Genomic DNA, 12,823 nt, shown 5'->3' on the forward strand with positions numbered 1-12,823 from the left:
CGCGTCGTTTCTGGCGGCCACTTTCAGCGTCTTTCGAAGCGTGAGGAGGAGGGTGAAACCGCTTCTTCGGCGTCATCTTTCACTCCTCTTCCCTCTTGTTTTATTCGTCGCCCTCCCCATACCCACACGCTGAATCTAAACAAACGTCGTCGAGCTTCTCCTACACGTCTGGGCGTAGCTTAGTCGGCTCCGCTTCTCTGCGCGGGCCCAGGTTTAATCCCTTGCGGTGCCAGCAGTTCATTTGTGAAGACAGGGTGTAGCCAGAAGCCAGTAACATGGGAGTTTTCTGCCGACGCGGACACGATTTTCCTTGGCTGGTTAGAGGTATGCTGCTCCGCAGTAAAACGGGCGGCATGTCACCTGGTCATAGTTTGAGAGGACGGCCGCAGTATGATCTGTTCTCGTCATCGTCATCGGCTTCTATAGGTTCTGCGCTTCTGGACGTAAAGATGGTGCCCTCACCTGTCAGCGATCCATGGACACCACGGAACCCGCGTCCTCATCGACGAGGAGTGTTGGGTACTGTCTAGGAGTAAAAACTTTTGCCCCATATTTCACTCCCTTTTAAAGCATTGGGCTACTCTGCCCAGGAGTGACGCGTGGTTGTCAAAACTAAAGGCGAAATACTCCTCGTGGGATTCACTTGCTGCTTTCGAGGCGGAGTACTTGAACCCTGCATTGGAATTGCAACGCCATCTCCAAGGCAGCGTTCCGTCACTCCGTTTAGGCGTGAATAAGCTCTATTGGCTGCGGCGTTACCGGAAACTGCAAAAGGGTAGTACTACTCTCTTGGAAAGCAATCCGTTGCGCCCTAACCAAACGCGTACTGCTATTCCCCGCGAGGCAGCGTGTTTTCGCTCCGCCTGCTACTATCCCCCCCCCCCAACGAAGATACTGTAGAAACAGAAAAGTACAAGCTAATTTGAAAGATGGAAAAGAAGAAATAACGAGCTCCGACAATTTTCCAAGAAAATATCGCAACGATCGGTTAATTCTGCAATTTCAAACAAAAGCAATTTATTCGGAATTAAAATATCAGAGCATAAAAAACGGTTCCTACTCCACATCCACACAGAAGGAGACTTAGCTCTTATTTAGGACACATTCAAGAAAAAATCACAAATAAAATAGCAGCAAAGCAACTGAAAACACTGAAAATACAAACATTAAATTCAGACAATAAAAATGACATTAATACCCACAAATAGAAAGGTACTGGCATTAGCACGAAAAACATCAGTAGAACTGCAGTAGTGGGACAATAGTTAACAGTATTAAAATAAAACAAAATGGCCTTAGTACATCAGTGAGCGCTTCACACGGACTGGAAAGCCAGCGTTTATTTAGGATGCAGTAAAAACATTTACAAAAAAATTTTGCGAAACAAAAACCTGGGACAAACGATTCAGCTGGGATTGGTATTAACGCATTACAAGATGCCATCAACACAAAGATAAAAAGACGTTGATACAGAAACTCTCAAACAGAACAGATATATGTTGGTGGGACAATAGGAAACCGCACGAAATACTCCTCGTGGGATTCACTTGCTGCTTTCGAGGCGGAGTACTTGAACCCTGTATGGGAATTGCAACGCCATCTCCAAGGCAGCGTTCCGTCACTCCGTTTAGGCGTGAATAAGCTCTATTGGCTGCAGCGTTACCGGATACTGCAGAAGGGTACTACTACTCTCTTCGAATTAAAGCATCCCGTTACGCCCCAAATTTCGCGTACTGCTATTTTCCGCGAGTCAGCGTGTTTTCGCTCCGCCTGCTACTACCCCCCCCCCTCCCTTGATGGTACTGTAGACAGTTACAAGCAAACAGAAAAAAAGTACAAGCTATTTTGAAAGATGGAAAAGAAGAAAGAACGAGCTCAGACTATTTTCCAAGAAAATATCACAACGATCGGTTAATTCTGCAATTTCACACAAAAGCAATTTATTTGAAATTAAAATAACCCAGCATAAAAAACGGTTCCTACTCCACATCCACACAGAAGGAGACGTGGCACATATTCAAGAAAAAAATCAAATAAAAATGCTGCAAAGCAACTGAAAACAGTGAAACTGCAAATAAATTAAGACAATAAAAATGACATTACACCCACAAATAGAAACGTACTGGCATTAGCACGAAAAGCATCAGTATAAATGCAGCAGTGGGAGAATAGTGAACAGTATTAAAATAAAACAAAATGGCCTTAGTACATCAGTGAGTGCTTCACACGGAACAAAAATTTCAAACAAACGATTCAGCTGGGATTACTATTAACGCATTACAAGGTGCCATCAACACAAAGATAAAAAGACGTTGATACAGAAACTCTCAAACAAATATATGTTGGTGGGACAACAGGAAACCGCAGGAAGCATTGCCACTGGGTTTTTTAGTAGGGATGGTTCTCAAATGATGATGTGCTAGTAATATTAAAAAAAAGGCATAACTTGGTAATAAAAACAAACACGTTCGAGGTGACTGCTTCATAATGTTGGTAGCGGCCTTCAGAACTGTACGGACCAGGGCACTAGGCTTGAGCCGAAGCAACGTCTCCAGAAGCAAGAATGTGCGCTTCGCCATTGAAGCGTACTACACACTGAACAGCCAAACACAGACAGCAGCAATGGGAACCCATCCGCGATGTCCAAGGCTGTGAAGAGTCGAATCCGACGGCCACTGCTGCTGATGCCTCAAGGCTCTCTCAAAAAAAAAAAAAAAAAAAGTCTTCGGGCAAGTAGCGTAATTCCCCTGGTTCCTACATCGGCAGAAAAAGGGGGAAAGCAAAGATAAGTCCTACAATGAAAAAAAAAATCACGAGGTTGAACAACGTAAAATGAGCTTTATCCCTTTCAGTACCGTGTCTGCATATGGAGACGCGATTTTCTCCGTCGTTTTCCACTTGAAAACGGAGAGTTCATGCTGCAGAGTGGTGCGGCTGATGTTCGAAACCTACGGAAGTGAAAGGTAGCACTATGTGATGTGGAATTCGGAACCGAACTCATAAACATCGTTTCAAAATGGAAGCCACCAAGTTTTGTAGGAGCTCCGGTGTGTTCCCGTCCTAAGTTCTCTTTTACTGTGGTGTAAATCATTTATAAAGGCTTAGAAACATATCTTTCATGTGCAGAAATTGTTATTTCACCTCCTTGTTTATGAACTGCCTCATGATATTTATTTGTATAGGGAAAAGCAGGATTGAGTAATGGTGTCTCCGTGTGAGGCCACGACGCCATTTGCTTAATACGTATTCTAGAAAGACAACCTTTTTTTCTTACCCCTAGACACTTGACACTGCTAAACCTCCAAGTATGGAATTTTTCTGCAGTGAATATAATAATTCGTGACTGAAAGGGTTATTGGGTGATAGCTTGTTTTGGTAGTGTATTATCCCGGCGACCGGGAGAATTACCGTCAGAAATTTCTCACGGCAGTCTCTTCTTATTGGCTGAGCACGCTACGCGGAGATTCAATCTGATAAATAATCCCCTAAAAAGCCCTGCCTGCAGCTGCCCCTGTAGCTCTGTAGCATAGTGCTCGGTTTTAAACAAGAAGGCTCAGGTTGACTCCGACGTTCGGATTTTTTTTTTAAATGCAGAGCATTTCAGTAACTCACGATGTCACCCCCGTTGACGTCCGTAGTCGTAGTCCGCACCCCTCCCCCTACACTACATTAAAAAAAAGCCATCCGGGGCCTGGTTTCGATCCCTCGACCCTGCGGGCGGAACGCAATGTACATGGTGCTCTACCCACTGCGCCACAAAGCCAACACAGAATGGGAGTCTACGAACGCGCCTTATATCCTTGGCTCATTCAAACTACGTCAAGAAGCTGCTGATACAACGCATTCACTACCTGTGGGCGGAACGCGAGGTACATGGTGCTCTTCCCACTGCGCCCAATAATCATACACACCTGCTAATAAATGATGTCACGTGACCACGTAATTACGTCTCCTGATTTAATTACAATACAACAACCAACAGCAACAAGTGCAACAACATTAACGTAGCGCAAACTACTTAACGTCGTGCGCCCCCGGAAATGCTCTGCATTTGATCGTGCCCCTCGCGAGGGGGATGTTTTTTTTTGTGTAGCTTTCGGAATTTTTTGGCCATCGGGATTTTGTTAGTGCTTTTCTTACTCTGGTTTTTACTATATCAAGTGAACGACGCCCAGGACTTCTATAATTGGTTGAATTACGTTTAATACAGATTGTGTTCTGTGTCGTTGGGCTGGGTTAGATTGGGTTTGTCGCAGTTTGGCAGGATTTGGGTAGGTTATGACGCGTTGTGTTAGGTTTGGTAAGGTTCGGTCAGGTTATGTTACGTTTGGTTACGTTGGGACGTAATATTATTCAGCAAATGTTCCGCCAGACAGCTTTTATGGAAACTGCCGTGAGAATTTCGCGGAGGTAATTCTCACGGCTGCCGTGAGATTAGACGCAGCCCTTAGTTTTCGCACCGATAGCACGCAGTGATTGTGGGCGACGGCGACAAGCGAGAAAAAATCATGCATTGCCGCCAATTCCCTCCGTCGTCGTCGCTGCCGCTCGCTTGTGGGCTGCTTCTGGCAGGAAAAAAGCCTGCGACGGCGGCGGCCTTCAAAAGTTTTTCGCCTGTCTGTGTCGCCCACAATATCTGTTTGTTGTACCCATTCAGTGAGGCTTCTAGCGTCGTTCATCGCCGTAGACGCATGTAATTACCCATTAACAGCGCGAGGCGTACGCCCCAAAAAGTCCCGTTTCCGTCCATCGTGCCCTCAATCAAAACGCCAAAAAACTGTCTAGACAGCATTTCAGTCTGCTCCTGTACAGGCGGAGGTCACTAAAATTTAGTGACTGCCTAGCGCTACACGCGCTCCTATCACTCAGCCTATTGTAAGCAATTCTTTGGGGCCGTGCAGTTAGCCACAGCCACTGCACGGCACCCATTCTAACCCTAGCCTCCGAGCTAAAGTGCTCCCAGTATTCCCGCGACCGTGCTTCTTACCTGCGAAAACATTCGGCTAGGATACCAACACTTCACGACACAAAGGGATTAAAATGGTGCAAGAATTGATGCTGTTTGCACACGGGTACAAAAAAAAACGCCCTTCAAATCTACGCAACGGTCAAATGAGTCGCGAAACCATTGGGGCTAACTACCAACACTTCACGAAACAAAGGGATTAAAATGGTGCAAGCATTGATGCTGTTTGCACACGGGTACAAAAAAAAACGCCCTTCAAATCTACGCAACGGTCAAATGAGTCGCGAAACCATTGGGGCTAACTACCAACACTTCACGAAACAAAGGGATTAAAATGGTGCAAGCATTGATGCTGTTTGCACACGGGTACAAAAAAAAAAAAACGCCCTTCAAATCTACGCAACGGTCAAATGAGTCGCGAAACCATTGGGGCTAACTACCAACACTTCACGAAACAAAGGGATTAAAATGGTGCAAGCATTGATGCTGTTTGCACACGGGTACAAAAAAAAAAACGCCCTTCAAATCTACGCCACGGTCAAATGAGTCGCGAAACCATTGGGGCTAACTACCAACACTTCACGAAACAAAGGGATTAAAATGGTGCAAGCATTGATGCTGTTTGCACACGGGTACAAAAAAAAAACGCCCTTCAAATCTACGCAACGGTCAAATGAGTCGCGAAACCATTGGGGCTAACTACCAACACTTCACGAAACAAAGGGATTAAAATGGTGCAAGCATTGATGCTGTTTGCACACGGGTACAAAAAAAAACGCCCTTCAAATCTACGCAACGGTCAAATGAGTCGCGAAACCATTGGGGCTAACTACCAACACTTCACGAAACAAAGGGATTAAAATGGTGCAAGCATTGATGCTGTTTGCACACGGGTACAAAAAAAAAACGCCCTTCAAATCTACGCAACGGTCAAATGAGTCGCGAAATCATTGGGGCTAACTACCAACACTTCACGAAACAAAGGGATTAAAATGGTGCAAGCATTGATGCTGTTTGCACACGGGTACAAAAAAAAACGCCCTTCAAATCTACGCAACGGTCAAATGAGTCGCGAAACCATTGGGGCTAACCGCTTCCGTGTACCCAAGTTAGAGAGTAACACTGCTTCGTTAAATAGATAGGACAAGACGAGGTTGACTAAAGGCTTACCTCTGCTTCCCGCCAGCGTTTCTTCGTCCGGTATATAAATCCAAGGTCGCCATAGCAACGAAAGATCCCAAAAAAAGCTCAAGGCGCGAAGCCTGCGAAGGCCGCGAATTTACTTCGGCCAATTGCGAGCGCCTGGCTACACAGTGCACATGATGATGATGATGATTATTTCTATTGGTTTCCCCTTTGTATCGGGGTGATGACATGTCATCTTACCAAAAAAGACTAATATACCTATGTTTTACACTTTTGGTTCAATACTAGCGCTGCTTAGGGCAGGCACAAAAAGCTTATTAGGCACAAAATACTTTTTTTTTTCTGTTGCAAGTGGTAACTGTCCTAGGCAATATTCCCCTCTCTGCTTTTCGTCCACCAGCATTCTAATCTTCTTTTCGTCCCCTCGACAGCCTTGAAGTTAACTTCCTCTGTGATACCTTTAAGTCCTAGGGCTTCTGACAGCCCAATATTCCCTTCATGTAGATTTGGATGGATACCCTCACATTCTAGCACGATGTGCCGCATAGTTTCTGTTTCTTTTCCGCAGACCACGCACATAGTTCCGGTATCGGCCTCTGCGCCGCCACCGCTGGAATGTTCGTCCGAAAGAAAAACTAGTACGAATATACGGCTTGCTCGCGTGTTCGTAATCTAGCGCTGACGCATAGGTATGCAAGCAGTTAGCGAGCACGCGTCGTACTGCGTAGAAAAGTATGACGATAAGGGCAGGTCCAACTTCCAATGTTGCATGAAGCGTCTGCTTGGAAGTCCAGTTCGTGCATAGCAAATTGTTTACAAAGCATAGCCCTGTACAGTCGCGTGCGATTTGAAGGTAATCGCGCGAGCGTCGACCGACCACGACGATAACGCCCCCACGCGGCTTGTTTCACTCTGCCTGGTTCCTGGTTTACGCATTCCTTCTCTCCCTCGGTCGCTGTTTATTCCAGCAGCAAAGTCAATAGCCCCTTCCTCTTTTTTTATGGCGCACGCAGCGACGACGTCGCACTCGTGGTATTTAACGGCAGTTCTCGAAAAGGTGCGCAGAAACACATTCTCGGAAAATACTGGACATTTATAACAATGGGTGCTATCGTTGCTCCCGATAACCAAGAAAAAAACGCACATGTGATTGCAACCACACAAGATCACCACAAAGCGGAAAGGGTGATTTAATAGCCGTGGGAGTGATCACTGCTTGATGGAACAGCGACCGAGAGAGGAGAATGCATAAACTAGGTCCCAGTCGCTCCGAAAGAGGCCGCGTGGGGGCGTTATCGCCTTTATCGGTCGAAGCTCGCGCGATTACCTTCAAATCGCACGCGACTGTACAACGCCCTGGCGGGACATAACGGTCTGGCGCAGTCATTCGCCCGCCCGGTACACCGCCTGTGCCGGTTTTCAGCGCGAAATGGCCGGCAGCTCCACTGAAATCGGCACGCAGTATTCTTTCTTCCGTGGTGCACACCTTTTATGATGCATAGTCTGCCAACTTTTTAAATGTCGAAAACGAAGCCATGACAGAGGGGAAAAAAACAAGATAAATCGAGACATGCATTTTTTCAGTTTTGTTAAGCTTGCCCCATTCATGTCACTGAACGCTGCGAGCAATCGTTACATATTCTTACAAATTCATATTCTTGCACGTTTAGAATGCGCGGAGGACGTAATCGGGCGCTTTTCACACAACTGCATTATATAATATATACGCATGCAAATAAAACCTCGCTGATGAATACAGGACCGAGGTAATTGGAGAAGACTGGGAGAGGCCTTTGCCCTGCAGTGGGCGTAGACAGGCTGGTGATGATGATGATGATCATGATGATGATGATGATGATGATGATGATGATGATGAATTGGTGTGCGTAAATGGTAGAAGTGGACTTCCATGCTTACCCGCCGCCACTGGAAGAATGAAATTGCAATTTTACTGTTAGTACAGGAGAGAGGGAAACGGTGCGCCGGTTTACTCTTCACTGGTGCGGGAGCAGAATTTGTGCGGCACTCCGCCCCACACGAGAAGAGCACGCAGTCAGTTTTGCTCTTCCTCCGCATGGGGAGCGAAAATTGCATTTAACTCCCCGCAGCTTTCGAGGGGAGTGCGCCGATGCTTACAAGAGTACAATGACTCCCCCGATTCTTACAGTGTAGTTGGCCCTATCTTGCCCTCTGCTTTTCAATAAGCCTCGCGTGTAGGGTTTCGAAGTTTCCGTCTCACAAATTTTATTCGTTTGCTGTCGTGCGAGAACAGACAGCGGTTGACTACTGGCTACAAAAAAGCTAAAATATGCAGGTTTACGTAAAGTTTAAATGGCTTAGGACGGGCGTTCGCTGCACAATTGTTTTACCCCTTTCGCTTTCTAGCTACATTCCCGTGCCCTTTATACATCGTCATACATACAAACTTCCCACCACTCTGCATGAAATCTCCAGCTCCTGTAAACTTCTGAAGCATTGGGCTCCAAAGCGACGGCGTTGCTTGAAGGCTTTGACGCTAGTCATACGACATCAGGAGCCGGATATTAAAAAGCGCAAGGCAAATTTCGATTTGTGCCGATAAGCAGCACTGTAGTGTGGTGTGTTTGAGTGGTTTAATACGTTGGGACCTGTTCTAGACTTAGCCAGACCACTGTGATCTGCTTAGAAGTTTGTTCCGTTCTGTTTGTTCACTTCGACGGCTGAAATGCACTGAAAGGTATAAGGCCCCTTTTGCCGAAAGTGGGTCGTTGGAATGGCCCGGAAATATGAAATCATTAATGCTCGACGGAACTAGAAAGTATTCAAGTCGACACACGGACATTTCCAGTTTGGCGACTAACAGCTAGAACTGGCAACTCTGACCCGGCGTTTCTCTGGCCGTGTGCCAGGCGCAAACGCGCCGGCGCGGTGGCGCGCAGTTCGAATTATCCGTGGCGGAATTTATTCGGGTTCGAATTAACGCGCTTCCTTATAGTTTTATCTAGACCTGGCCAGACTGTACTAGACACGTCTCTCTGAGACCACCGCCTTCAACGATAGGTGTTGTCCCGCCTTCCCGCTAAAAAAGCTGTACGAGGGACACTTTTTGCGGGAACACCTTTTCGACGTGATTGATCTCTTACCCGGTTCAGCGCACCACATGTAAGCCGTGCTGCGTCCTATAGACCTAAATATATAAAATATGTATAATTATAACGACCTCTAGACCTGCCTATAAAAGGGGAGGCGCGGTAATTCACTGCGGGGTTGCCCGTTTTAAAACCACCAGAATTAGTGCCGCGAACAACCGCATTGCAAGCAGTGTAGCTTTTTTAATGTTACGTTCGTTTTAGTAATCACCCCGCGCTTACTATTCGTGATCTTGCTGGGAGGGGGGGGGGGATTCAATTGAATCCCCCCTCGCACTTCCAGCGCATCGATCACCCGTGATTTGGAAGAACCCGGGTGTCACGTGTCGCGTGCTATCATACTGAAGCGAAGAACTGTGTTGATATTGGAAGCTCTTGTAACGTTTCGTTTTCGTTGTGGCGTACGCGTTTGTATCCCCCCTGTACCGATATGTTGTACTAGTTTAATTCTGGCGCTGCGCTTAGGCCAGCCACAAAATACACTGCTTGAAATAATCATAGAATTTTTTTCTGATGTCCAATTATCTGCCCTGTACATGTTTAACGATGTTTTAGCTTGTACGTTTTCTCTCAATGTACTTAATCCTATCTGTCTTGCTTCTTTTTTGGTTACCTCGGCAGTCTTTGGCTCTCCACTGTTCTTTCTGTATTTCATCGTTAGCCTCCTAGTCTTCCTCAGCTTCTGCGTGTACACGATTTTCGTGTATAAAAGTTAGCTGTCCACTTACGTGGATCCATTGCTCTCAACTTCCCCTCAAGACATTTTGATCTGAGCTTCTAGAACTTCCAACGACGCCCAGCCCAAATCTCTCTGATGTGCCTCGTTAGTTGTTTGATTGCTCCAAGGCCAAATGGCCTACAGTTCTCTAGTTCACTTTGGCGCATGATAGAGCGTCGGATTTTAAGCAGAGTACTGCATTCGCAAATGTTAGGCCCGGGGCCTCCATGTTAGGCCCGGGGCCTCCACTCCTTTCCAAATTCTGCTCTACTTCGTATTTGCTATGCTCCCACAGAGCTCTATATGATTCGGTATAGCTGCGTTCCGCGTTCCTTTATTCTTAAGTCGTTCCAGATGAGTTTAAGTAGCATTCCGCCTTTGTTTGCCTCCAATCTCAAATATATATTCTTTGACTCTGGGTAATTCGTCATGCTGGATTGACACTGCGCCAGTGCTAGTGTAATTCAAAACCATTATTCCCGATTTTAGTGCTAATATTTTAGCACAGTCTGGCGTAGAAAATGAATTTCGTCTGCGTAGAACATTCCCGGAATACGCTTCTAACCCTGCCATGTAAAGTCACCACCGACAACAGCGCCACCACGTCTTCAACAGCACCGACATGGGGGAAATTGTGTGTGCTTACGCCGTCGAATCTGCAGTAGAGCCTGCAGTCGAAGCCGCGGACTCCGCAGTCGATGCTGTGGGGGAAGAAACGATTTAGTGTTTTTAGAGTTGGTTGGATTGCGCTGGTTAAAACACAAGACGGACTAAAGGACGCATACACTTTACCTATAGACAGCGCACTAACAACTGTTTATTAAAATTGAAATGACAGCATTTAATAAAAACGCTGTGTCTAAAGGTACGCCGGACGTACCCGCACTATTTCTTAAAGATACGTCGGACGTACCCACAAAGTTTTTTAAATGATACGTCGGATGTACCCGCAGTATTTCTTAAAGATACGTCGAACGTACCCGCAAAGTTTTTTAAAGATACGTCAGACGTATCCGTAAGATTTCTTAAAGATACGTCGGACGTACCCGCAAGATTTTAAAGATACTTCGGACGTATCCGCGAAACTTTTTTAAGTACGTCGTTGTATTTGGTTTCACTTGGCCCAATCACATGCAGCGTACTTTCAGCATTTTCTCGCGTCGACGTTGTCCCGCGTCGACGCGCGTCAGCGCGCGTCTCCAGAAATGCATGGCGACGCGAGCTGACGCCCGAGCGACGCTGATGTCTACGCTCGCCAGATATCGGCGTCGACGCAGCGCCAGAGAGCATCGAAAAGCGGGTGGCAGCGCCCGTCTTCGCGTGGTTTGGGGTCGTTCCTTTCAGCAGAAAACAATTTCTTTTTAACTTACGGTAATCGGTTGCCTTGAGACAAATTGCAAGCAATTTCTGTTCGCAAGCGTTCATCCATTCGTGGCTTGTTCAGCTTTCAACGGGGAGAACGGGAATCTGCGATAGCTTTGTGTGAGTTAAATGAGGGAGCTCTGGTTACATCGCATTTAGTATTAGCATAATGTGGCTTGTCTGCAAGATCGGTGCGTGACGAGCAAGCGTTATCAACGCCAGAATTCTAGCGGCGCATTCCATTCCATTCGTAGTTCTTGTGGCTTGCGCAGGGGAGACCGGGGATTTGCGATAGAGAGCTGTGGTTACATCGCTTGTAGCACTAGCATTATTGTCCTCGGCTCCAAGATCGGTGCGCAAGAAACAAGCGTTACGACTGCTCAAATCTCTCAAATACGACAAAAAGAAAGCACACCCGACATTATTCGTGGGCAGCCTCGGTTGGTTCACCGACTGGGGCGCGGCAAGTCATGCGCCCGGAGAGCTCTCCGAGAAGGACCGGCGCGGGCGCGCCGGACCGGTTTTCCGACTATTCTCGCCCCGCGCCTGCGGCCGCGACGGCCTACCGGACCTTGCTGCCTACGCTCCCGACCGGCAAAATGAGCGAGAACGCCGTATTCCTGCACGCGGACCCTTCGGCCAGACCGTACGGCATCGACGACATCGTCGCAGCGATATCTGCAGTGGCGGACCTGAAGACCATCACCAACCTGGGGCCATTTCAGTTCAACCCCGTGTGGATGGTGACCTTCAGGACGGAGAAAGAAATGCAGCAGCTGGCATCGCAAACGCAGATCAAGGCCAAAGGGAGGAGTTGCCTGGTCATGAACCCCAAACAGCAGGAAAAATTACGCCCACCTCCCCTCGCGCGAACCCTGGTGTGATGCAACGCATCTCATGGGGTGTTCCATTGGCGTTTTTCATCGTATTGATTACGCTTATAGCAGGGATTCTCACACGAAGGGGAGGTGGGCGTAATTTTCCATTTTCACCATGCAATGCACATGTACACGTATGCTCAGGTACGGTCTTTATTGCAGACGAGAATGAGTGCCTTTATTCCTTTATTAATTCCGTGTTCCCCATAATAAAAAAAAACAAAGAAAAATCGGGGAACGAAACCCGGTCCAGCCAAGCTATGGCAGGTTGACAGCCAATAAAAAGTGCCTTGTGGTCCGTAAATTGCACAGTTACGGGCTCGACGATTGCATCAAGCAATCGTCGAGTACTGCGAGAGCGTAATGCGGACGACCGCCGACTGAGACCGTCGGAGCGCGGCATGCCGCTTTATATTCACAGCGCCCGAGGGAGAGGAGAGCGCGGAGAGAGAGAGAGTACTGCACATGCGCAGCGCGCGCAGTGCCGAGCGCAGCGCCGCCCACCGGCGCCTAGCAACGGAGTGAGAGCGCGCTGCGCCAACCCGCAGCTGTTTGGGAGAGAGTTTTAGCTATCGCAGAGAGGAGAGGATGAGAGGCGCAGCTGTGCGGGCAACGCCGGACAGAC

The 12,823-nt window shown here is 47.4% G+C and overlaps 1 long non-coding RNA gene across 1 annotated transcript; it reads right to left on the reverse strand.

Annotated features, from left to right (window-relative positions):
* Positions 1–2,036: 2,036 nt before the first annotated feature.
* LOC144149860 (uncharacterized) lies at positions 2,037–6,270 on the reverse strand. Its single transcript, XR_013318378.1, has 3 exons — positions 6,137–6,270; positions 2,856–2,948; positions 2,037–2,754 (listed from the first exon to the last, which is right to left on the reverse strand). It is a non-coding gene; the product is annotated as an uncharacterized LOC144149860 (long non-coding RNA).
* Between the last annotated feature and the right edge of the window lie 6,553 nt (positions 6,271–12,823).

The sequence above is a fragment of the Haemaphysalis longicornis genome, unplaced genomic scaffold, assembly GCF_048455015.1.
Source record: "Haemaphysalis longicornis isolate Haplotype H1 unplaced genomic scaffold, Haemaphysalis longicornis Haplotype H1 scaffold_8, whole genome shotgun sequence".
In the NCBI taxonomy this organism is placed as follows: Eukaryota; Metazoa; Arthropoda; class Arachnida; order Ixodida; family Ixodidae; genus Haemaphysalis; species Haemaphysalis longicornis.